We start from the raw sequence: 27,660 nt of genomic DNA, 5'->3' as shown, positions 1-27,660 counted from the left end.
AGAACAGTAGCGTTTCCAGAAACTATGGTTTGACCAAATTGAATCAATTCTTAACACATCTTATTCTAGCCCACCACCACACCCCAGTATGTTACAGATCATGTGAAAAAACAGCCACTACTAACCAACTCTGTTTTAAATTCTATGGCCAAGTTTTTTTTTTTTTGAGATGGAGTCTCACTCTTACCGCCTAGGCTGGAGTGCAGTGGGGTGATCTCAGCTCACTGCAGCCTCCACTTTCTGGGTTCAAGCTATTCTCCTGCCTCAGCCTCCTGAGTAGCTGGGATTACAGGTGTCCGCCACCACGCCCAGCTAATTTTTGTACTTTTAGTAGAGACAGGGTTTCACCATATTGGCCAGGCTGGTCTCGAACTCCTGACCTCAGGTGATCCGCCCACCTCGGCCTCCCAAACTGCTGGGACCACAGTCGTGAGCCACCGCACCCAGCTATGGCCTAATTTTTGATGGTTGTTACTTTTGGTTTGTTTTTTTCTTACAAAACTTTAGTTAGATGTCTTCACTTAAGAAGGGAATCCCTCTTTTGAAGGAAAAACAATGAATTTTCATACCACTAATTATTAAGATTTACAATCAAAAGAATCTCAATTTGAGCAAAGAATCAGCAGTTACTTCAAATGAAAAGCACAACATCTCAGAAATTGGAAATTTCTCATAAAATTTTAAAAACCAAAACAATTACCTTTTAAGAAAACTAAAAAATTCATCGTTTCACCTCCATGGCCAGTCTATGACAGGCTCTTTTGCTGATAGGACTTCCTCCTCTCACCTTTGAGATTGATAACATGCTTATAGCTCTCTCCTCAGACCTGGTCTTCTAACAGCCTCTTCTTTGGAGATCACACATCTGGTACCACCTCTTTGCATATAATTTCCAAATATTTTTTTCTGGCTTGAAACACCCTTCTCATTTCTGTAAAACTTTTCACTTATCAGTTAGCCCAATTTACACTCATTGCTAGTATCTCATCCCATACCTGCTCAGAGCGAAATTAATCTTTCCTTCTTTTTGTTTTGTTTTGTTTGTTTGTTTTTGGTACACCGTAATTCTTCCCAGTCAACCAGGAGCAGCCAAGACTGACATGTTTTTCTTTGACTTCTTCCTTCTCTATGCCCCACAATTCTTTGCTTAGATTTTTATTATGCCCTTTGCTTCTTCCTACGTCTACTCCCACCTCCCTGGTTCAGGCTCTTGCTTTCAAAGCAAGCAACACAAGTGAAGAGAAACAAGCAATAGGAGGTGAGAGAAGCACTCACAATGGGTCTAGCATGTGACCGAGAACTTGAAAGATATTCTCCTTAAGTGAAAAAGGTATTCCAAAATAATAAAATAGCATCAATAGAGGCACCCTAGGCACAGATATGCCTGGCATCATGAAAGAAAAGGAAGAAGCTGGTGGGGCTTTTGTGTTGGGGCTGTATAAAGATTCTCAGGGATTAGGTTGGACAGGTAGGTTCATTCCAGAAAGACTTTGAATTCCATTCTCTAAGCAGTGGAAAAATAAACTTATGTGGCAAGAAAACCTGTTATAAAACTGGTGTGGGCCAGGTGCAGTGGCTCACACCTGTAATCCCAGCACTTCAGGACGCTGAGGCAGGAGGATCACTTGAACCCCGGAGTTTGAGACCAGCCTGGGCAACAAAGTAAGACCCTGTCTCTACAGAAAATTTAAATATTACAACACAAAAACTGTTGTGATAGCCAAGGGAACAAATCATGGAAGTACTAATTATGGCAATAAGAATTGACACACAACATATTTGACTCTTAGAATCCACTGTTTTGGTGACTAGTTGCTTGTGGGAGAGGGGCAAGTGGGAGATGAAGACACTAGAGGTAACTGAGTTTGGTAGCCTGGGTACTTAAAAGCATGATTCACCTTGAAGAGCAATGCAAATTGAGATTTGCATTTCCGAATGACAGTAAAGTTCAGTTTTAGGCATGTAGATTGTGATGTGTCAGTGGGATATACAGGTGGAGAGGTCCAAAACACACTATTACCTCTGTGAGAATGATCTCCTAGGAAATCTATTCCTAGATCCCCGTTGGATATATGGCTTTTATTTATATATCCCATCAAAACAAAGACAACCTGTCTAGCCCTGAACCTATCATGGTTTCTTTGCCACAAACCACCTTCACATTCCCACTGCTCTGTTTTGGATAATGATATTTTTATTTTCCAAAGTCCTTGTCTAGTACCTATAGGTTGTTATCAATTCCTTTCTCCTTGAAATGTCAAATGCTTATCTTTACTTAGGCACCAAATCTTATTAATTTTTTCTTTTACACGTTTCTCACATCCACAAATCTTCTGCCTTATCTAACTGCTGCTGCCTAACTCTGGCCCTTATTTTTTTTATACCTTAGTAATCACTTCCTAACAGGACCGTTGCTGCCAGGCTGCCCCCTAACAACCCATTCTATCTCCCACAATAAGGTTACTCTTCCTAAAACCCTAAATTGATCTTGTCACTCCCCTTCTCACAAACCTTCATTTCAAAGCAAGCAACACAAATGAAGAGAAACAAGCAATAGGAGGTCAGAGAAACACTCATAATGGGTCGAGAATGTGACTCAGAACTTGAAAGATATTCTCCTTAAATGGAAAAGCCTGGACAACATAGCGAGGCGCTGTCTCTACAGAAAACGTAAACAAAACAACACAAATGCTTTCTCACAAAACTTCATTGACTTTCTATTATGAACAAGATAAAGTTCAAATTCCTTAATATGATTCAATTCATAATATATATAGTCTAGCATTCTCTCCAGCCAAACTGATCTACTTAGCATCCTAGGAAACTACTCTACTCTCCCCAGGTTTTACTTCATTGTCTGCATTTTAATCAGAGTATATGGAGGGCAAAAAATAATTTTTTAGAAACACTTAATAAATACGTGGGTAAATCTCTGTTTGGGGCTCTCAGCTCTGAAGGCTGTGAGACCCCTGATTTCCCACTTCACACCTCTAAAAAAAGAAAAAGAAAAAGAAACACCTTGAAATGTCAAAAGAGAGGTGCTTGGTGTCTTGGCATAGTCTCAGAAGGGACTCCATTGAACACATCTGGCTAACTTGCCATGCCAGGGGCTCCAATCACAGATCTAAAGACTACATAAAAGAAGGGAAAGAAAAAAGAAGAGAAAGTGTGGAATAAGTGAATAAAGAGGAGATCAAAGAAAGAGATGTGTAGGAGTTGGCCATAAAGGACACACATTACAGTTCTCAGCCCTTTCTAAATAACCAGTCTTTATAAACTTAAAACTGATTAACCGCTTGCCTTGGAGTGCCTCAAGGGCAGAAATCAAGTCTTGTTTTTTGTTTTTTTTGTTTTTTTGTCCTCAGCACCCAGCACAAAGGCTGGCACATAGATGGTGCTCAGTAAATGATTCTCAAATGAATTGCCAGCAACTGACTCATCTTCAATTAAAGGATGTTGGTGACTTCACCATCCTCCCAGATTACATTCTGCACTTGTAAAGACTGCTTTTGCTTTCTGTGTGCCTTTTCAAAGATGTCCAGAACAACACTGAGGAAAAAAAACAGCACTCGAAAAGGGATTTTTAAAAATACAGTATATATTGGGAAAATTGATTTACTTCGACATACTGCTATTTATTGGTCCTTTTTCTAGAATCGTATTTGACTTTCTGTCTCATTTCCAGTTATGAGTAACTCCCACCATTAACTCTTTCAGGCAATAATCACTCATTGCTAGTCACTGTTCTTGCTATGTTGGTATAATCTGTTTTTCCCTCTTAATAAACGTATTACTCTGTGATAGTTGCTAATGAAGTTCATTCTTTCTGCCTCCACCTCTTCCCCATCTTGCCAGACCATTTGGAATTCTAATCCTGTCCTGGATGCTCGCCTTCCTAACTGACGATGGGTGTCATCTGCTAACAGCATGCTATCATCTGTCAGCTCTAGGAGCTTATTTTCTGTTCTATCCATGTAAATCATTGATGAAATATTAAAGAATCAGCCCCAGAATGGAGGCCTGTGGGACATGATTTCTAATATCGCTGAGTTTGACATGAGTATCATTGATAATAAATTTGTCGTAAAACTACCTACCACAGAGCCACACTTACCCCAGTGTATTGGCGGAATACACACAGTCTTGGGGAAGGTAATCAAAAGTCTTCCTGGGGCCAAATAGCCATGGAAAAGTTTAGGGAGAAAACTAACGTACTGACTGCCCATATTTCTGTTAAGCAGGCACTTCATGTATGTTAATTTAATGAATCCCTCCACCACTCTATAAGGCAGTATAGTATAGTGGTTAATGCCAGGGATCCTAAGGTTAACGTGTCTGAGGTTGAATTTTTACTCCATCACTCTCTAGCTGCATGAAATGGGCAATATATTGAAATTCTCTGTGCTTAATTTTTATCATCTGAAAAATAACAATAGAATTCACCTCAAAGAATTGTTTTGAGGATCCCATTGCATGTAAAGCACTTAAACAGTGCCTGGCACACCCTGAGTTTTCTACAAATCTTAGCTGTTATTATTATCACATATTAAAGTTGAGGAAACTAAGGCTGGTATGTAGCAGAGCCAAAATTTTAGACCTGAGTGTGTCTGACTCCAAGTCTCAGCTCTTTCTACTCTATTGTACAGACTTTTAGATTTATATTCAACATATTTCCAAAAGAGATTTCAGATAAAAATGGCTCTAGCAGTCAGAAATGCATTAGATTGTACCTAAGCCTCATAATTTAAGCCACTATTTATTTGTTGGGGAGGTATTTATATTTGGTTGAGTTCTGCTTGAAAAACAAGTTATTTTATAAGAGAAAATAAATGACCTGAGTATAAAATGAAAATCATATAATACTAGGTTTGAAAAACTTCAGGGATCAACTAGTTAAAACTATAGACTAATGACTAATGAAGGGTTCTTCTGGGATTTTTGTTAAATTTTTTTCTAATTACATAAGTGGTAAGTGCTCAAAGTAGAAAACTTGGAAAACTCTGACAAGCCCTAAGGAGAAAAATCACCTATAATTCAAGTAATACTGATAATCACTATTAATGTTTTCATGTGTGTACTTTCTTTAATATTATCTTTCTTTATAAAATGAAAAAAATAACAAAATGAAAAAATGTATCTTTGTTTACAAAAATTTTCTTTACAAAGTTGTATCACAGTATGTACACTATTTCAGTAGGCTGCTTTTTCACTTAGCAATAGATCATCAGCTTTTTTTCTATGTCCTTGTCTTACTGATTTTTAATATTTGAAAAATCTATAAAAAACAAATCATAGGAAAGTACCATAAATAACTAATCCCCTTTTGTTGGACATTTAGGTTGATTCTATTTTTTCCCTTACTATTATAAATAAAACTGTCACGAAGAGCCTTGTATTATGTTGTTGCATAATTCTCTCATTATGCACAAATCCTTCTTATCCTTAACAGATGGTTAGCCAGCCTCTGTTTGATCACTTCCAGTAACAGGGAGCTCACTTCTTTGCCAGACAGCTCATTCCATTTATGGACAACTCTAATTGTTAGAAAGTTCTTTATTTTTAACCCAAATCTGTTCCCCTTAACTTACACTCATTGATTCTAGTTTTGTGGTCTGGAATTACCCAAAGCAATCTTTTTTTTTTGTACTTGGAAGCCCATCAAATACTTGAGGAAGGCCATAATGAAACTCCCTAAGTATTCTCTTCTTGAAGATAAATATCCACGTTTAAAAGTCTTATGATAAAAAAGGATGAGAAATTGGTTGTGGTGAAGGGGTTCCTCAAGAAAGATATAAATTTGGTGACAGATCATATTCCCTTTTTGCTTTGGCCTCCTGGAAGCTCAGAGCCTACTTGGCTGCCCTGTTTTTGTAACAGTAGAACCTTGTCACCTGTTTATATGTGCAGTATCTTTTCTCTTGGACCTAATCATCCTATTTTGCCTATATTTTTTCTGTCTATAAGTTTTCCTTAAAAAAAAAACTTACTGGTAGATCTCTTGAAGATGGAAAGTAGATTGGTGGTTACCAGAGGCCAGGAAAGGTAGAGGGGTGGGGTGATAAAGAGAGGGTAATTAATGGATACAAATACTCAGTACAATAAAAGAAATAAGACTTGGTGTTTTGTAGATCAGTAGGGTGACTGTAGTTAACATTAGTCTATTGTATATTTCAAAACAGCTAGAAGAGAATAATTAGGATGTTCCTAGCATGAAGAAAAATAGTTAAGGTGATGAATATCTTAATTATACTGATGTGATTATAGGAATGCATCAAATGATCACACATACCGCTAAAATATGTATATCTATTATGTATCAATTAAAAACATAAAAATAAATAAATAATAAAAATGTTAAAATTTACTGCAGGAGCTCATAAATCCTCTGTAGTACAAGATATAGTATAATCACGTAGGTTTCTCTATTATATTTAGCCACTCTGTACAAAATTAGTTGATCCTTTTGGTTCCCTCTTAGTATTTTAGTACACATGCATGTCTTTAACGTCCAAAAGCTATCAGAGCAAAGGAATAGTTTTAATTCCCTGCCCCTTTTCTCTGGTGGGGGAACTGAATGGAATGGGAGGATAGATAACAGATTCTCATTCCTCCTAATCATTAGTAGTTTCTCATATTTTCAATATCTCCTCTGTCATCCAATGGCATCATTTTCTGTTCTTAAAAGACACTGTAACACGTATCTCACTGACCCTCAGAGCAATGATCACCACGCATGACACTGCAGGGTTCACAGACTATCCATATACATGTGAGGATGGGTCATCCTCCCTGCAGCACCTCTGATAGCAAAGTACTATTATCCTCATTGCAGCCTTGGAGAACAGAGGCTCAGAGAGGTGAGACTTGAATCCAGGTCCTCTAACTCTGAATCTGAGAGCCCATCCATGCCCCTACAGTGCATGGACTTCAGAAGAGCTCCAGACAGACCCAAGCCAAGAGGATTTCACTCCCGTTGGCCAGGAGGCAGGCAACTCTGCATGTTCCTCCTTTCAGTCAGGAATCCAGCTCTGATGATCCTCTTCCCACAGAGAGAAGCGTGCCGGCTGCCAGTTGCATATGGCTTGACGAAGATAGGAGAGGACATAAAGACACCCCCCACCTCCCTGTGCCCCCGGAGGAAAATCAAGCAGATTGTTTCCTACGTGGAGGAAGTGGATGTGAGAAACCTAAGGCAGCAGGCAGACCTCAAATAGGTGAGAATCACAGTGACTCCCCTGACCCCCTTGCAAGCTCTGTCTTGAGGAGCCAGGTTCGAAGGCACCAGGGCTGCCTGTGGGCCAAAGAGCTAGACCATTTCAGCCCCAGGAGCTTCCTCCCTGAGATGCCCACCTGAAGAGAAGCCGCTGTTGCCTTCAGCCTCCCTGGAAGACCTCTGCTGCCGGCAGGCTGGTCGATGTAACAGCTCAGAGTTGAAACCCTCTTAAAAATAGCTCTGTTCCCTTCTGGGTTTAGCAACTCACACTTGAAAAGCTCTTTATTCTTTATAATGAATAGAGAGCAGGAACTTTTCATTGACAAAGAGGAGCTAAAATACAAAATAAAGGCAGAGCGATGGTAGTTATTCTTTTGAAGCGGTGGACAGAGAGGGCTTCAGTACTCAGCTTTCACAGCTATCAACCCTTTCCTTGGGTTATTCCTGGAATAGAGGCATGAAGAGGCTTTTGAGCGGCTCTTGCTGTCAAAAGCTCTTGTGTGGTGGGCAGTATTTCAGGTGACAGCATTAGCTAGAGACCAGCAGAGCAGCTTGAAGTTGAAATTTCAATCTAATTAATCGACTGAAGGAGAAAAAGACCTGAAAGAAGGGCTTAACTCTTTGCTATCCAGACCTCCAAGACTCCTGACCATACCGAGGAAGGGAGCAGGTCTGACAGTAACAGGATGGGAGTGAAAGGTCAAGAAGCCAATACTTATCTTGGTGGGAGGGACCACCATTAGGTATGTGTTGGGGAACCTTGTCTGTCAGAGAGGCCAGAATTACTCAATTTATGTCTTACCCATGAATCAAAAGTAATACAGATGGAGGAATAATGTCAAGTCTAGTTTCAAAGTAATTTATTTTCTTTAAATCAAAAGAAATGCATCTCTCAGAGTCCCAGTGAGTTGGTGAGAAATTTGATCTCAGTTATTATTTGGGTCTTCTTCCCTCTTTCCAAATATAAACATCTGGGAGGCATATGAGTTACCTGGGAAAGAGGGAAAAGACATGTAAATTATGCAGCGTAATTGAAGCTGGTCATATGCCAAAAACTCCAAATCACATTGTCTTAAGATAGGATGTTTATTCCTTGCTCAGGCAAAGTCCAATGTGGATGTTCATGATCAGGAAGCCATCTCAGGCAGCTCTCCTCCAAGCAGTGACTCAGGGATCCAAGCCCCTTCCAAGATGGGTCTCTGTCATCATCTGGGCTTTGAAATCATTTGCTTCCTACCACTATGACTGGAAAGGAATTAGAGGTAGAGATAGAGAGATCATAAGGATATATTTACGAGTCAGGCCCTAAAGTGGTATATATTACTTTAGCCCACATTCAATCAGTCAGACTCAACCACTTAGCTGTAAGTTGATACAAGGAGGCTGGCAGAGAAATAGAATTTAACTGTGTGCCCAGTGAACAGAAATATCTATTGATAAAATTTAGCAATCTGTACCAATGTATCTAATCTTCAGGTCATATGGCTTTTTCTGTTAGTCTTCTCGTTCATTCCACATGGTCCATAGAAGCTTGGTGCTCTCTGTTTGTCAGAAGGATTCAGTGAGGCTGGAAACCACACCTGCTACAGTCTTGCTGCTTCTTCTGGAGAGGGGCACCATGGACCCATCAAATTCTAACTCTTCTTTTTCTCTTTCCTCTGAAGCATCCTTTTCTCTTCTCCTAGGATTTCTAGTATAACTTTTTCTTTTTTTTGTTTTTTGACACAAAGTCTTGCTCTGCCGCCCAGGCTGGAGTGCAGTGGCGCAATCTCAGCTCACGGCAACCTCCACCTCCAGGGTTTAAGTGATTCTCCTGCCTCAGCCTCCTGAGTAGCTGAGATTACAGGCACACGCCACCACATCTGGCTAATTTTTGTACTTTTAGTAGAGACAGGGTTTCACCATGTTGGCCAGGCGGGTCTCAAACTCCTGACCTCAGGTGATCCACCTGCCTTGACCTTCCAAAGTGCTGGGATTACAGGCGTGAGCCACCGCACCTGGCTGTTCATCATCATTTTCATACAGACAGAAAAGACATAATCACTGTGAAGAGAAAAGGATAAGAATATGAAGCACACAGTTGAGACAGGCATGTTAGGCAGTTGGCTGGGCTCAGCTAGGCAAGCTTATGTCACTTACAATTATGACAGTGGGCCAGAGTCCAATGCCTCAGCAAAATAGCAAATTACTACCTACCATGTATTTCTGGGTCTATTCATAGTTGAAAACTACGAATGACAGTTGCCATAGTTTGTTTTAGTTTGCCCAAGAGAGACAAGATTTCACCTGGTGGTTTTTATGAGTTCAAGTGTCTAGACCTTGAGAATTATACTCCATGGGTCTGAAGGAAATTCAGGTACCATGTAACTACTACAATGGGCAATCTCAGAGGAAGTGTGGCTCATGGGAGTGGCTTCCAAAGACAAGAAAGGGGTAAGTAGTCTGATTTTCAGAAAGGAGAAAAAGTGGGAATCACAGAAAGTACAAATGTGAAAGTTTGAGGTTTGAGGCCAGTTCTTTTTTTTTTTTATTTTTTTTAAATTTTCTTGGAGACAGGGTCTCACTCTGTCGCCCAGGCTGGAGTGCAGCTGTGCAATCATAGCTCTCTGCAGCCTCAACCTTCTGGGCTCAAGGGATCCTCCCACCTCAGCCTTCTGAATAACTGGGACTACAGGTGTGCAACCATGCCCGGCTAATTATTTTAAATTTTTTGTAGAGACAGGGTTTTGTTATGTTGCTCAGTCTGGTCTTGAGACCCTGGGTTCAAGTGATCTACCCAAAGTGCTGGGATTACAGGCACGAGCCACTGTGCCTGGCCCCCAATTCTTTCTAATACTCATCTAGATTTTACTAATCAACAGTTAATTTATAATTTTTTTAAAGTTTTAGGCTGGGAGCGGTGGCTCATGCCTGTAATCCCAGGACTTTGGGAGGCCAAGGCAGGTGGATCACGAGGTCAGGAGATTGAGACCATCCTGGCTAACATGGTGAAATCCCATCTCTACTAAAAATACAAAAAAATTAGCTGGGCATGGTGGTGGGCGCCTGTAGTCCCAGCTTCTCAGGAGGCTGAGGCAGGAGAATGGTGTGAACCTGGGAGGCGGAGCTTGCAGTGGAGCCAAGATCGCGCCACTGCACTCCAGCCTGTCTCAGGAAAAAAAAAAAAAAGTTTTAAAAGGAACATAATAATCACTTCATATTATGATCAGTTTGTTCAAAATAAGTCATACTTTTGAACTAAAATGAACCAAACGTTACCTTTCCTTTTTTAGTTTGGACTATTAAGTTGTCAGGGTAGGGGACTATGATAGACTTACTTTTTCTGGAATTTGTTGAAGGCCTCAATAATAATATGTTTTGATAGACTTAAAGCTGTTGAACAATCAATCTTGGGTGTTAAGATTGAGCTTTGGGAACAGTCCATTTATAACAAGTCCCTCTTACCCATCTAAGTTCTGAAGCGATGAATAAGTAAATACAGGTGTCATCCAGATGGGGAAAACAAACCTCACCTCTGTTTTTGGTTAAACTGATAAGAGAATGTGGCTTGTTATGTGTCCACAACCTGGCCCTTAATCCTTGCTAATATTCCAGGCCTGACACAGTTAAACATCCCTCTCCAGTCACAGGCACAGCTGAACCACTTTGGCCTCCTATTCAGGGGCAGCTCAGTGATTGGTGGAAGAGGAGAATGCACGTGTCCTGCACAGAGGCAACTTCAAGGAATTCAGAGAGGGCTTGTTGAGGCAGCTTCAGTTCCTTCTCCAAAATTGACCAACCATCAAGCATGGTTGGAGGTAGAAGGAGTGAACTAGAAGCAGTAGAAGTTATGATCCTGACATTTCTGCAAGGGCAGAAGGTCTTATTTCGTGGATCAAGTTAGGCATGCATGGAAGGGAACAGAGTGATTCCTTTTAGCAAACAATAGGGTAACCTAGAGTTCTTTCCGCTTGTGCTGTTACAGTCAACATTTTGCTATTTGATGCATATGAAGGCCCAGAAGGAATGTATAGCTTTTTTGAGGTTCTTACCAAAATAGGAAGAATAACTGACATGACAAATGATGGAAACTTAAAAATCAGCTCACCTGGCCGGGCGCAGTGGCTCATGCTTGCAATCCCAGCACTTTGGGAGGAGGTGGGTGGATCACTTAAGCCCAGGCCTTTGAGATCAGCCTGAACAACATAGCAAGAACTCGTCTCAAAAATAAAATAAAATAAAAATAAAGTAGAAAAAAAATCACCTTGGCTGAGTGCAATCTAGGCTAGAGTCTCCTAAACTCAATTATTTAGGTTAAAAGAAAATTTTAAAGGAAAACTTCATACACTATGCAATTGCTCAGATACAGAGTGAAGAACAACAGTGTTGGCATCAATTTATATTAAAATGTGCCTGGGCACAGTGGCTCATGCCTGTAATCCCAGCACATTGAGATGCCGAGGCAGGCAGATCCCTTGAACTCAGGAGTTCGAGACCAGCCTGGCCAACATGGTGAAACCCCGTCTCTACTAAAAATACAAAAATTAGCTGGGCATGGTGGCAGGTGCCTATAATCCCAACTACTTCGGAGGCTGAGGCAGAAGAATCACTTGAACCCTGGGACGTAGAGGTTGCAGTGAGCCCAGATCGCACCACTGTACTCCAGCCTGGGCAACAAGAGTGAAACTCCATCTCAAAAAAAAAAAAAAAAAAAAAAAGGGCCAGGTGTGGTGGCTTAGGCCTGTAATCCCAGCACTTTGGGAGGCCAAGGTGGGCGGATCACGAGGTCAGGAGATCGAGACCATCCTGGCTAACATGGTGAAACCTGTCTCTACGGAAAACACGAAAAATTAGCCGGGCGTGATGGCAGGGGCCTGTCGTCCCAGCTACTCGGGAGGCTGAGGCAGGAGAATGGCGTGAACCCGGGAGGCGGAGCTTGCAGTGAGCCGAGATCGCGCCACTGCACTCCAGTCCGGGCGACAGAGCGAGACTCTGTCTCAAAAAAAAAAAAAAAAAAAAAAAAAAAAAATGTATTACAATCTTGTACGGATTTTTTTTCTTTTTTTCTTTTTTTTTTTGAGACGGAGTCTCGCTCTGTAGCCCAGGCTGGAGTGCAGTGGCGCGATCTCGGCTCACTGCAAGCTCCGCCTCCCGGGTTCACGCCATTCTCCTGCCTCAGCCTCCCGAGTAGCTGGGCCTACAGGCGCCCGCCACCACGCCCGGCTAATTTTTTATATTTTTAGTAGAGACGGGGTTTCACCGTGTTAGCCAGGATGGTCTCGATCTCCTGACCTCGTGATCAGCCTGCCTCGGCCTCCCAAAGTGCTGGGATTACTGGCGTGAGCCACCGCGCCCGGCTCTTCTACGGATTTTTAGTTCACCTGAACTGAATATAATTATTATGCATCTGCTAAAAATGTTAGTGCAGTCTCCAGCTGCATTTGTTCAACAAATACTTGTTTAGCATGTATTCCATTGGCAGGCATTGTGCTGGGTGGGAGTTAATGGTACCACATTGTCTGGAGTAATCTGCCCATTTAGGGGCACATACTTTAAGAGCAACATTAATGAATTAAGTCGGAGGATTGGTGGGTGGAAACCTAGTCCTGTTTCTTCAGGTTTCAATGAGGCAATTTTTCTTTTTTCTTTTCTTTTCTTTTTTTTTGAGACAGAGTCTTCCTCTGTAGCCCAGGCTGGAGTGCAGAGGCGCATCTCCACTCACTGCAACCTCCACCTCCCGGGTTCAAGCCATTCTCATGCCTCAGCCTCCCAAGTAGCTGGGATTACAGGCACGTGCCACCACGTCTGGCTAATTTTTGTATTTTTAGTAGAGACCTTTTTTTTTTTTTTTTGAGAAGGAGTCTTGCTCTGTCGCCCAGGCTGGAGTGCAGTGGCACGATCTCAGCTCACTGCAAGCTCCACCTCCCGGGTTCACGCCATTCTCCTGCCTCAGCCTCCTGAGTAGCTGGGACTACAGGTGCCCGCCACCACGCCCAGCTAATTTTTTGTATTTTTGGTGGAGACGGGGTTTCATCGTGTTAGCCAGGATGGTCTCGATCTCCTGACCTTGTGATCCGCCCACCCCGGCCTCCCAAAGTGCTAGGATTACAGGCATGAGCCACTGCGCCCGGCCAGGAGACGGGGTTTTGCCATGTTGGTCAGGCTGGTCTCGAACTTGTTACCTCAGGTGATCTACCCACCTCGACCTCCCAAAACGCTGGAATTCCAGGCGTGAGCCACCATGCCCAGCCCCATGAGGCAATTTCTACTAACTCATAGAAAAAATATTTAAGTATTTTATTGGCAGAAATTATTTTAGCTGGAAATGACAGGGACATTGACATAACCAGCTTAAACAATAAAAAAAATTAGTATTATTTTAAATAAAAACAACAAAAGCCAAAGGTAGAGCAAGTATTATAATTGGAGCTGGGGATTTATTGCTTTGCTGTTCTTTGTGCTCCCTCATCCTCCAGATAGAGGTGTTTTCTTCAGGTTGATTCCTTCTGGTGACTGCCATCAGCTCTTGGAACAACATGCTTCCTCATTAGAAAATTCTTTATAGGCCAGGTGTGGTGGTTCACGCCTGTAATCCTAGCACTTTGGGAGACTGATGTGGGCGGACCACCTAAAGTCAGGAGTTTAAGACCAGCCTGGCCAACATGGTGAAACCGTGTCTCTATTTAAAAAAATATATATATATATATTAGCCATATGTGGTGGTGCATGTCTGTAATCCCAGCTACTTGGGAGGCTGAGGCAGGAGAATCGCTTGAACCTGGGAGGCAGAGTTTGGGGTGAGCCGAGATCGCGCCATTGCACACCAGCGTGGACAACAGAGTGAGACTCCGTCTCAAAAAAAAAAAAAGAAAAAAAAAAAGAAAAATCTTTCCTCCTACCTTTGAACAAAAGTAGTCTGATTAGGCTCGTCTGTATCACTTGCCCATCTCTGATCCAACAGCAGTCTCTAGGAGTCATGCCATGCACTGATTCACTGAAGCCTAAATTCTGAAACCAATCACTTGCAAGGAGATTAGAGTTACTAGGATTGGCTTCAGTTGAGGATAGGGCTGGCTTCCTGAGACACTTGGGCTCCATGAATGGGGTTGCAGTGGGGCTTTTGTAAATAACGTTAGGGTTCTGTTTGAAAAAAGGAAAATGGTGGGAAGGATGCTAAGGAGACAACCCTGGGAGAAGGAAGGTCTCTTGGGATGGGTGGACTTAGACATCTTTCCTTTCTCTCTTCCAGGAAAACCTAATCTCTCCTAGTGCTGTTAAATTTCTTAATGTGGCAATAGCTGTAACTCATACCCTTAAAACCTTGCACAGTGCTGTGGATTCAATTGTCCTGCTTCTTTGTATGTGATCATATCACATAAATTCAATCAAGTGGGGGTTTGTAGGAAGGCTGATTGTGGTCAAGGTCAAATTCTGCCCTCCATTCTATGCTTACTGGAAATATAGTTGATCTTTTGATCTTCATCTGTTGGATTCCTATATCTATTTCTAATTAACTCATAACTGGGGGTAGGCGGACATGATTATCATCCCTAAAAACCTCAACATGTGTGCTCTTCAGAGCAAACCAGAATCTAAAGGATTTGGAGAACTGTCACAAAGAGGAAATGTAAAATTCAATGTTGAGACCTTGTGCAGCCATCAGAAAAAAATATCAAGACTTTCTGCTGCCATACATCAGCTAGATATATCAGATATTCGGTAAGTTCAAAGTGCACAAATTTCAGGAGCATAGCCATCAAGAAAGCTGCACTGCTAGTAATGGGAACTCTGTCTTTGGAAGTATTCATGCACTGACTGGATGACCATCTCCCAAGTATGCCTAAACATGGAATTCTGCACATTTGGGAAGTGGAACACAGTTACTTTCATGATACGATCCAACTTTTTTTCCAAGTAATCCTGTTTTGCTAATTGTTTGACCTGTGGTTTTCAAAGTGTAGTTCCAGTAGCAGCATTAGCACCATCTGGGGAACTTGTTGGAAATGCAGATTAACAGGTCACACCCTAGCCCTCCTGTTATGGGTGGAATTGTGTCCCTCAAAAGGATATGTTGAAGTCCTAACACCCAGTACCTCAGAATGTAGCCTTATTTGGAAATAAGGTCATTGTAGATGTAATTAGATAAGCCAAGATGAGGCTGTACTAGCGTAGGGTGGGCCCTTAATCCAATGACTGATGTCCTTATAAGAAAAGGAGAGAGAGACACGGATACACAAGGGGAGACCTCCATAAGATGATAGAGGCAGATACTGAAGTTATATACCTATAAATCAAGGAACACCACAGATTGCCAGCAAACTACCAGAAGCTAAGAAGAGGCAAGGAAGGATCTTCCCTATCGATTTCAGGGGAAGTGTGGCCCTGCTGACACTTTGATTTCAGACTTTGAGCATCCAGAAATAGGAGCTTGTTTTAAACCACCTATTTCGTGGTAATTCATTATGGCAGCCCTACGAAACTAACACACCTACTGAGTTAGGAACTCATATATTAGGGCCCAGCAATCTGTGTTTATAAGTACCCCAGATGATTCTGATATATACTAAAATTAGAAAATCACTGATTGATTCCTTCCTTCCTTTTATTTTTTTATAATTTCAACTTTTATTTCAGATTCAGGGGGTACATGTGCTGGTGTGTTTCATGGGTATATTGCATGATGCTGAGGTTTGGGGTACAAATGATCCCATCACCCAGGTAGCGAGCAAAGGGTTTTCCAATCCTTTCCCCTCTCTCTCTCTCCCTGCTCTAGTAGTCTCCAGTGTCTGTTGTTGCCCTCTTTATGTCCATGAGTGCCTAATGTTTAGCTCCCATTTACAAGTGAGAACATGCGGTATTTGGTTTTCTGTTCCTGGGTTAATTTGCTTAGGATAATGGCCTCCAGCTGTGTCCATGTTGCTGCAAAAGACATGATTTTGTTGTTTATGACTGTGTAGTATTCCATGGTGTATATGTACCTTTTCTTTATCCAATCCACTACTGATGTGTACCTAGGTTGATTTCATGTCTTTGCTATGGTGAACAGCACTGTGATGAGTGCATGTGTCTTTTTGGTAGAATGATTTGTTTTCTGGTTTTTTTTTTAGACAAGGTCTCACTCTGTTTTCTAGGCTGGAATGCAGAGGTGTGATCGTGGCTCACTGCAGCCTCAATCTCCCAGGCTCAAGCAATCCTCTACCTCTGCCCCCCAAGTAGATGGGACTACAGGCATGCCCACCATGCCTGGCTATATTTTTTTTTTAAGAGATGGGGTCTCACTACATTGCCCAAGCTGGTCTCAAACTCCTGGAATCAACCGATCCTCCCATCTCAGCCTCTCAAAGTTTGGGGATTATGGATGTGAGCCATGACGCCCTGCCCTTCTTTTGGATATATACCCAGTGATGGGATTGCTGGGTAAAATGGTAGTTTTGCTCTTAGATCTTTGAGAACTCTCCAAACTGCTTTCCACAGTGGCTAACTAATTTATACTCCCACCAACAATGTATAAACATTCCCTTTTCTCTGCAGCCTCACCAGCATCTGTTCTTTTTTTACTTTTTAGTAATAGCCATTCTGATAGGTGTGAGATGGTATCTCATTGTGGTTTTGATTTGCATTCATCTGATAATTAATGATATCAAGCGTTTTTTATATGTTTGTTGGCTGCTTGTATGTCTTTTTTTGAGAAGTGTCAGTTCATGACTTTTGTCCACTTTTAATGGGGTTGTTTGTTTTTTGATTGTTCAATGGTTTAAGTTTCTTATAGATTCTGGATATTAGAGCTTTGTTGGGTGCATAGTTTGTGAATATTTTCTCCCATTCTGTAGGTCTGTTTACTCTGTTGACAGTTTCTTTTGCTGTACAAAACCTCTTTAGTTAATTAGTCCCACTTGTCAATTTTTGTTTTTGTTGCAACTGCTTTTGAGGACTTAATCATAAATTCTTTCCCAAAGCCGATGTCCGGAATGGTGTTGACTAAGTTTTCTTCTAGGATTGTTATAGGTTGAGGTCTTACATTTAAATCTTTAATCCACCCTGAGTTAATTTTTGTGTATGGTAAAATGTAGGGCTCCAGTTTCATTCTTCTGCATATAGCTAGTCAGCTATTCCAGCATCATTTATTGAATACAGAGTCTTTTCCCCATTACTTATTTTTGTTGACTTTGTCAAAGATCAGATGGCTGTAGATGCATGGCTTTATTTCTGAGGAGAACCACTGTTTCCTTTTTTCTTTTTTAAAAGTTTTTAAATGAAACCCTTCATGAATTTGCATGTCATCTTTGCACAGGGGCCATGCTAATCTTCTTAGTATATATACTGCTGAAGTGAGTACAGAACCACTGTTTTCTATTCTAGATCTAGACCAATGCCTCTCTCACATTTACATGCATGTGAATGAATTGAGGATATTGTTAAAAGGCAGATTCTGATTCAGTGGATCTGGAGTAGGACCTGAGCTTCTACATTTTCCAATATGCTCTCAATACATGCCCAATATGCTCTCCAAGGACCGGACTTTGAGTACCAAGTGTTTAAATCAGTGCCGTCCGGTAGAACTTTTCATGATAATGGAAATGTTCTATACCTCTACTGCCCAATATGAAAGTCACTAGCCACATCTAGCTACTAAACACTTGAAATGTGGCTTGACTGAGAAATAAATTTAAAATTTTTATTTCCTTTTTTTTTTTTTTTAATTTAATAGAGACAGGGTTTCCCTATGTTGCCCAGGCTGGTCTCAAACTCCTGGGCTCAAGGGATCCTCCTGCCTCCGTCTCCCAAAGGGCTAGGATTACAGGCATGAGCCGCCACACCCATCCAAGAACAAAATTTTTAAATGTTATTTAATTTAAATAAATTAATAGCTACATGCATTATATAGTACAGGTCATCAGTTTCCTGTTTCTAGTCTTAAATGGCATGTTTTGCAAAGCTTTCGGGGCTCTCAACTTTTTCATCTTGAAATATCCATAATTTGATAGTCAGGACTGGTGGTGTTCCCTATGCAAGACTGTGTGTGCTCAGCAGTATATTAGGAGCCACTGGAGAGCATAAAATAAATAGATTGCAGGGTCTTTGCCCCTGAGGAACTTCCTGTTTATTAACCAGCTCTCATTGTGTTTTCTTCCAGTTTCTGCCAAGCCTGAAAGTGTTCAATGTTAAAGGGTGGGGGGAGGAGGAAATTAAGCAATAATTAGGAGAGATGATGCTTGGCAGGGGCTTTTTTATCTCAAGGCTACCAGATTTTGTTCATGGAATTTGAGAACATGAGTGATTTGCATATGTTGCATAAATTTGCATCTTGTATTCAAGAGACCTGACTCCAAGTCTATGAAGTACAATTTAATTAATTAGTGGAACCTGCTATAGCTGTATTCAGAATAGAATTCATGGCATAACACACATGAAATTGCTAGCTGTTGACAGCAATTCAGGAGATCCCAGACCAGGTCAGGAGACCAAAAAAAAAAAAAAAAAAAAAAAAAAACAGAGCAGAAGAGGTTGACAGTTAAGGGGGAAGAAAAGGTGCCAGGACCTTTGTTATCATCCCTGACCTCTGCCTTCTGTGCACCTCCAGCCTTTGTATATAGAGTCATTCATTTCCCACAAATGGCATTATGTAAAATGAAGTTGCACCAAAGAATGGAATTAGACCTCCTGTGCCCACTAGTGTCAGTTTCCTTATCTTTGGCATACCCCATACTTCCTGCCTTGCTTCTCTGCCTACAACTGAACTCTGCATGAGTGTTAGCACATAGTTTAAAAAAGGAAAGATAGAGTGAATGAGAGAATGTCTAAAGAAAAGAAGTGAAGAGTCAGGTAGTTTTTCCTGCTCTCTCTTCCCTTCTCTTTCTTCTCTCCTCTACTAAGCACCTACTCAATATCTGCGCCAGGTCTGTGGTGGGCCTGGGGGATACAAAGTTAAAGTAACACAGGCTTCTTGTCTCGAAGGAGCTCAGCACTGCAGCAGGGGAGATGGACATATGAGCAGCAACTTCCATACTGTGCATAGCAAGAAACGATAAAGGCGTGTCCTAGGAAGGGGACCCAGAGGAGAGAGAGATGCCTCTGTTGATGTGGAGAGGTAGTGGGGAAGTTTTCACACAGGAAGAAAGGTAAAGGATTTGAAGATAGAGAAAAGACTTAAAGAAAGAGAAGGACTGTGATGGAACAGAGAACAGCATGTGCAGAAACAGCATGACGTGCTTAGCGTACAGTTAAGTATCAGAAATGTGAAGGGGAGGAGGGAGGTCAGGGAGAGGTACAAAATCCAGAGCAGCGTATAAATGCCTTATTAACTTGCTTTCAGGCGCCAAGGGAATGGAACTAAAGTAGAGTACTTTAGACCATCTTACCTGGGAATGAAAACATGGCACCGACCCCAGCAGCAGGGCTAAAGGATCTTTCCCTCAGGAGCTAAGTCCTCCACTCCTAGCATCTCTTGACCGAAGTTAGCTGTAGATCTGCCCTTAACATTTCTTACTTGCGCCCCTTTCTAGGAGAACTTGAATTCTATTATGACCCAAGTTGACTATAAATAGGCATCTGTATAATATATCCTCTATTTTTTGTCTGTAATCAAATACACCCACTGCCTGCTGGGCAGCCCACAGAGGTCAGGTGGAGCTGAAGGGTCATCCTGAAATGGTCGTGTTCACCACCTGAATGATTCCCCTGATTCTCTCCCCTCCCCATCGTGTTGGTATTTACTCCTTCTTTCTTTTCGGAAACTCAGAACCAAATGTGGCAACTGCGTATAGCTCCAGAGATACTAAAAACTCACCTGCTCCCCCACCACCTCCATGGCCAAATCTAGGAGCCATGGAGCTACCCCTCACTGCAGAGCTAGTGGGATAGCATAAGGATAGAGACTGTGTCTAGTGCCTCCTCCCACCTCGCCCATGTAACTCTACACTCTGTGGGAGAACTGGCTGCCATGTTTCATTGATCTACTACTAAATGTTTTAGAAAAATAGAAAGCACAGAGTATACAATCACCTATTCATACCTGCTCCTCAGCTTAAGAAATACATTTCAATCTTGGCTGGGTGCGGTGGCTCATGCCTGTAATCCCAGCACTTTGGGAGGCCAAGGCGGGCGGATCACCTGAGGTCGGGAGTTTGAGACCAGCCTGACCAACATGGAGAAACCCCGTCTCTACTAAAAATACAAAATTAGCCAGTCGTGGTGGCACATGCCTGTAATCCCAGCTGCTAGGGAGGCTGAGGCAGAAGAATCACTTGAACCTGGGAAGCAGAGGTTGCGGTGAGCCGAGATCGCGCCATTGCACTCTGGCCTGGGCAACAAGAGTGAAACTCCATCTCAAAAAAAAAAAAAAAAAATACATTTCAAATTCAACTGAAGCTCTTCTGTTTTCCTAATTAATTACCTTCCTTTTCTTCCTCTTAAGAAGTAATCATTATCCTGAATGTGGTATTTATTACACCAAATACTTGTATTTATATGATACTATGGTATATTGTGTTGTTTTAAGTATTTTAATATTTATAAAAATGTTATGCCTCAAAATGCCATCAACAACCAACTCTGTTAGTTTCTTGTGTGGGAAAGCTTCTGAATTGTGTGGTCTTGCCCCTCTGGACCCTATGGCTCTATCATAATAAAAAGATAGCTTTTGGCAAGACTTTATCTTATGCTATTGATCTACATTGTCTCATATTTTTCCTTTATTCTTGTATATTCTATGAATATGGTGCTATCCTGTCATTTAGTTATTGTAATGTGTGTGAACTGCTGGGGACAGACTGATGTGAGTGCAGTTCTTAAACTTAAAAAGCCCTAGACATCACATTTGTGGTGTTTAAAGTATTAGGAACAGCCCTACAAACAGGGGTTGATTGTATTGAATATTCTTCCTGCTGAGCCCACCTTGTGATGGTGGTTGCTTAGGGATCTTGGAGCTAAAGAAATGGTAATCATTCAATAATGGTCCTGTAATATTCATCACCCATGAGCAGTTAGTAAAGAATGGCTGCAAAGGCAGAGTTAGGCTACTAACAAGGAATTTATGTAGATGTGCCATGTCTAGCCTGTGTTCTGGAACTATAGACATGAGTAAGTTATGGTCTATTCTCTCTGGAGGCTCATAATTGAATAAGGAGTATTAATAAGTGAATGATTGCAATTCAGCATGGCAAAAGCTAAAATATACGTATGTAGCAGCTATAATAGGAACAGAGTAATAGGGAGAGTCAAAACCCCCAAAAAGTCAGGTATATAATATGTGCATATTTTGTATATACATGTAAACTCTAACTATGAGGTAATAATCTCTGGTCTGTCCTTATTACCTGTGTGGATTGGGCAAGTTACTTACAACACTCAGCCTGTTTCTTCATCTGTGAAATGGTGATAATATCTAGTAATATCTAGTAGTGTTGATGTATGGATTAAATGAGATAATCTAAAAAAATGTTATCCAGTGATATCCTGGTAAATTGTTTAACAACACGTTCTCTAGGAGAAAAAAGACAACTTAATTTAAAGCATCTGCCAATTTCCATGCTTACATACTCCCACCATGGCCAAATTCAAATGACCACATTGTGTCAGTGAACAAGAAGTTAGGAAGAGATGACCCCAATACATGTAAGCCAGCTCTGGCACCCCACTGATTTATTATGTTCTTCATTAACTTGATTTTTTTCCTCAACATTATTATATTTGAGATTTGTTCATGTCGATACATGCAGGTCTAGGTTTTTTTTTTTTTCTTTCACTTCTACTGCTATGTAGGGTTGATTGTATGAACGCACCAAAATTTATTTTTCCTGCCAGGCACAGAGGCTCATGCCTGCCAGGCACAGAGACTGCAGCTTTGGGAAGCTGCAGTAGGAGGAACACTTGTACTCTGGAGTGCAAGGCTGGCTTGGGCAATGTAGCAAGACCCCTTCTCTACAAAAAAAAGTTTAACAATTAGCGGGGTATGGTGGTGCACACCTGTAGTCCTAGCTACTCTGGTGGCTGAGGCGGGAGGATCACTGGAGCCTAGAAGTTTGAGGCTGCAGTGAGCTATAATCACACCACTGCACTCCAGCCTGGGCAACACGGCGAGACCCTGTCTCAGAAAAAAATTAAATAGTCTGTTTTTCCTTTTTTTTTTTTTTTTTTTGATGGATATTTAGGTTGCTTTCGATCTGGGGACACTTGAAAATAATGCTGTAAAAATCATTTTTGAATGTACTTCATGGTGCACAGGTGTAAAAGATTTCCCAAAATCAGAGTAGAATTCATGGGTTTTGGACATACATGTTCCAACATGAGTAGATTTTGCCAGATTTTCCTCCTAGGTAGCTGTGATGATTTACTTTCCCACTAGTGTATCAGTGTTTCCATTACCTTCATTTTCTCCTGTTCTTAGTTTTGACAGATGTTATAAAGTGAATTGTGTCCCTCCAAAATTTACATATTAAGTCCCAACCCCCAATGTGACTGCATGTGGAGATAGAGCCTTTATGGAGGTAATTAAAATAAATGAGGCCATAGGGGTGGGGCTTTAATCCTGTATAATTGGTATCCTTATAAAAAGAGGAAGAGGCCGGGCGCGGTGGCTCACGCCTGTAATCCCAGCACTTTGGGAGGCCGAGGCAGGTGGATCACGAGGTCAGGAGATCGAGACCATCGTGACTAACACGGTGAAACCCTGTCTGTACTAAAAATACAAAAAATTAGCTGGGCGTGGTGGTGGGCGCCTGTAGTCCCAGCTACTCAGGAGGCTGAGGCAGAAGAATGGCGTGAAGCCGGGAGGCGGAGCTTGCAGTAAGCCGAGATTGCACTACTGCACTCCAGCCTGGGCGACAGAGCAAGACTCCGTCAAAAAAAAAAAAAAAAAAAAAAAAGAGGAAGAGACACTAAAGCTCCCCCAACAACTCCACCCAACTCCCACCCTCTCCCCACTATGTGTACATAAAGGAAAGGCCATATGAGGACACCGTGAGAAGCCAGCCATCTATAAGCCAGGAAGGGAGCCCTTACTAGAACCCGAATTTGCCAGAACCTTGATCTTGGACTTCTAGCCTCCAGAAGTGTGAGAAAATAAATGTCTCTTGTTTAAGCCACCCAGTCTGTGAGATTTTTGTCATGGCAGCCTGAGCAGATTAATGCAACAGACTTTTAAAATTTTGCCTTTAAACAGATGTAGTTTTTCTTTATTTTAATTTTAGAAACTCTTTGTTTCCTTCTAATCAAGCCTCGACTCTTATCTAGTTTAAACAAACTCCCAAACTGACCTCTTCCTTTATAACCCACCTAATTTACTTATTCCCAATTTACTTCATTCAGGCTGATTTTCTCAGATTCCCCAAATATACCATGCTCATTCTTATCTCTGGACCTTCATTAAAGCAGCTCTGCTTGCCCAGAATACCCTATCATTTCCCTGGGCATATCAATATCTTGCCCATTTTTAAAATACACAAGTCAAATCCCGTTCTCCAAGAGTTAGGACTCCTTCTGGGTCAAATGAAAGAAAATCCAAACCAAACTTCTATGGCACAAAAAGGAAATTTGGTTTTACGAAAAACAGAACAGCTTGCTTCAGAGATGCCAGGGACCTAGACAGTGCTATCAGGTCCCTCTTCTCATATCCAGTCTCACTTTACCCTGCACTGGATGAATTCTCTCCTTCTGTAGACATCGTGCCTCCATAGTGAAGGACCAGCACAGGGCCACAGAAAGCTCCACACTTACAACATCTTATGCGTAACCCACAAAAGACTTCCTCTCTCCCATCCTCCATTTGTAATATCCTGGCTGCGGGGCGAGAGCGGGGGAGTTTTCATTGGCCTGATTTGGACCAAATGGCATTTTCTTGTTCAATCATTCCATCTAGAATGGTGGGATACTATGATAGCTAAGCCCAGGGTATACGCCCACATCTGTAGCCAGGGAGGTACAGTATTATGACTGTCAAACCCATTAAAACCACATGGAGTGTGGAAGATCAAATCTCCTTGCTGTGGTCTGAATGTTTGTGTCTTCCTAAAATTCTTATGTTGAAACCTAATCCAGGGCCGGGTGCGGTGGCTCACGCCTGTGATCCCAACACTTTGGGAGGCCGAGGCAGGCAGATCACTTGAGGTCAGGGGTTCGAGACCAGCCTGGCCAACATGGCGAAACCCCCATTTCTACTAAAAATACAAAAATTAGCCAGGCATGGTGGTGGGCGCCTGTAATCCCAGCTACTCGGGAGGCTGAGGTGGTAGAATCGCTTGAACCCAGGAGGCAGAGGTTGCAGTGAGCCGAGATCCTGCCACTGCACTCCAGCCTGGGTAGCAGAGCAAGACTCTGTCTCTAAAGGAAAAAGAAAGAAAGAAAGAAAAAGAACAGAAACCTCATGCCCAACATAGTATTAAGATGTGGGGCCCTTAAGAAAAGGTGCGGGTGAATCATCTTGAGCCTTGGAGTTTGAGACCAGCCCAACATGGCAAAACCCCGTTTCTTTTTTTTTTCTTTCTTTTTTTTTGAGACAGAGTCTCACTCTGTCGCTCAGGCTGGAGTACAGTGGCACCATCTGTGCTCACTGCAACCTCCACCTCCGGGTTCAAGTGATTTTCGTGCCTCAGCCTCCCGAGTATGGATTACAAGTGTGTGCTACCATGCCTGGCTAATTTTTGTATTTTTAGTAGAGATAGGGTTTCGCTATGTTGGCCAACCTTGAACTCCTGGCCTCAAGTGATCCACCTGCCTTGGCCTCCCAAAGTGCTGGGATTACAGGTGTGAGCCACAGCGCCTGGCCACAAAATCCCGTTTCCACAAAAAATACAGAAGTTAGCTGGGCATGGTGGCTTGTGCTTATAGCCCCAGCTACTGGTGAGGCTGAGGTAGGAAGATGGTTTGAGCCCAGGAGGTCAAGGCTGCCATGATCTGTGATTATGCCACTGCACTCAAGCAGAGAGCAAGCCCTCACCAGATATCAAATCTACTGGTGCCTCAATCTTAGACTTCCCAGCCTCTAAAACTGTAAGAAATAAATTTCTGTTAATTATTAATTGCCCTGTCTAAAGTGTTTTGTTATAGCAGAATGGACTAAGATATCCCTAAAGAAGGGTCCTTGACAGACACAAATGACAGAATCTATCACACGCATTATCCATGAAGCTACCCCATTTCTCCAGCCCTCACAGCTCCTCTTTACTTTTGAATTGTTATTGTATCTATAGCATCTCTCACTTAATTATCAAAGTATCTTTTGTTTTATGCTAAATCATAATCGTGTTAATATTAGGAATCATGTCTTCACTTACCATGTATCTTTCACAGTCATTTTTTTTTTTTTTTTTGAGACAGAGTCTTACTTTGTCACCCAGGCTGGAGCACAGTGGCGCAATCTCAGCTCACTGCAACCTCTGCCTTCCAGGTTCAAGAGATTCTCGTGCCTCAGCCCCCTGAGTAGCTGGGACTACAGGCACCTGCCACCATGCCCAGCTAATTTTTGTTATTTTTTAGTAGGGACGGAGTTTCGCCATGTTCGCCAGGCTGGTTTTGAACTCTTGACCTCAAGTGATCCACCTGCCTTGGCCTCCTAAAGTGCTGGGATTACAGGTGCGAGCCACCATGCGCAGCCACCTTCATAGTCCTTAACAGAGAACTGAGTATGTATCAGACATCTGACAAATACTAATTCTGAGAACCTGTGGCCTGCTATTTCTAATGGAAGCAGATCTTTAAAATCCACTCCTATCGACTTCAATTGTAATTTAGCTGAAATTTGAATTTTGAAGCTACAATGCAATTTTGGAGGTATCATGGCCAAAAATGTATATGGTGCATAGCAGTTTAGAAAATACTCTCACATTCTATGATTTTCACAGAGAGAAGGCAGGTTCTGTCCCGTAGGAAACTGAGATTTACCCATCAATGCATGTAATTTTTTTGCCCAAAGTAGACTGGCTGGTGAGTAGCAGAAACAGATAAGCCACAGTTTGACTGGGCCTTGGGAGAAATTTGCCTTTTGTCACCACCCTATAGAGGGCTGAGTGTTCTGGCAGGTATGGTGAGAGACTCTTCTAGAAATAGTGCTCTAGGGGGTTGCCTCCAAGAAGCTTTGATTGCCCTCCATCCTGTGAGGGTTCCATGAATGAATCAGCCCATGGAAACTCTACCTACATTTGGACACTCACTGTCTGGAACATGTGTTTGGAGACTGGAACCAAAGCATCTCTGTGGCCCCGAATGTTACTGAGGAGAGATTCAGCCCACATCTAAATGCCAGATGATAGAAGCAAGTGGCCAAGCAGTGCAGGCATTTTTGCCAAGTTGGAATGGGAGCAAGTGTGACTAAGCCAATGGGACTAGAGGTGGCAAACAATTCGTGTCTGGTTGGAATCAAGCACTGTGTTGGTGATAACACTTCCAGAACAGGCAAGGGTGACCATAAACTTGCGTTCCAAGGCACCCTGCAAAGGAATGAGCTGTATACGCTCATGCTATTTAACAGAAATTCACCAATGAGGCCCATCTTTTAACGTCAGCTAGAACAGCAATGTCGACAATGGCATCACCAGGCTTCCCCTGCCTGCTGCTAGCCCAGCAGAAGCTTGTAAAGGCAGAACTTTCGGGCCCAGACGTCTTGTTTCTGTTGCTTTTGCCAGAGAGCGGCTCCAGAGGGGGGTTGCATTGTGTTATAATCACATGGTTTGCAAAATGATAGTTAAGAGTCTGTTAGCATTTCCACCCCAAACCTCATATTTTCAGCTGCTCGGAGTGACTCAAATATAAGAATTCTCTTTAGGCTGAAATTTGGCACACAGGGTCTCAGGCCCAGCTGGGGAGCAATTTCAACCTTTCTTGGGACCGGATTTCAATAACATCCATTTGGCTGTTTTTGAATAACAGCAGAAGTACAACAGAAGAGAAGTTAGCATTTTTATAGCAAAATGTTGCCATTGTGTGACTCAAGAATTGGTGTTGAGGGGTGGGTGGGACCCACCCTAGCAACTCCCAATAAACCCTGGCAGGTGATTAGCCTTCGAGTGGACTAAGCATGTATACTTTTCTTAAGTATATATTAAAAAGCCCAACTGCTAGTCTGTTGTTCAGAACAGAGGAGAGATTTTGTTTAATAACATATTGTGTTTTTGAAAAGCAAAGTTGACTCAGGAACAATGACACATACCAGTGGATACTGAATTTCTACTACACCCACTCCTTGGTGCAACTGGGGCAGTGGCAAATTGTAGGATGCAACTGAGTTCCCAAATGTACAGGAAAAAACTGCGAGGGGGCAGGAGAAAGGGAGGGGAGGGTAGTGCCATGACCACAAACATGATATGAGGAATATTCTTGATGATCTAAGATCTCAGATCTGGTCCTTCCTTCTGGAAGGAAGAAAACATCAGAACTCAGTTCCTCTTCTGCACCTCCCCACTCACTAATGACAATGCATCAAATTACAAATGACAGATTCCAAAAAGGCAAAATGATACCAAGCTTGTTTTTTTTTT

The 27,660-nt window shown here is 42.0% G+C and overlaps 1 non-coding gene across 1 annotated transcript; it reads right to left on the bottom strand.

Moving 5' to 3' along the window:
* Positions 1–17,438: 17,438 nt before the first annotated feature.
* Positions 17,439–17,546, bottom strand: LOC112208459 (U6 spliceosomal RNA). Its single transcript, XR_002942941.1, has one exon. It is a non-coding gene; the product is annotated as a U6 spliceosomal RNA (small nuclear RNA).
* Positions 17,547–27,660: the final 10,114 nt, after the last annotated feature.

This window comes from Pan troglodytes, chromosome 13 (genome assembly GCF_028858775.2).
Source record: "Pan troglodytes isolate AG18354 chromosome 13, NHGRI_mPanTro3-v2.0_pri, whole genome shotgun sequence".
NCBI classification, from domain to species: domain Eukaryota; kingdom Metazoa; phylum Chordata; class Mammalia; order Primates; family Hominidae; genus Pan; species Pan troglodytes.
This window is presented reverse-complemented; position numbering and strand designations above follow the sequence as displayed.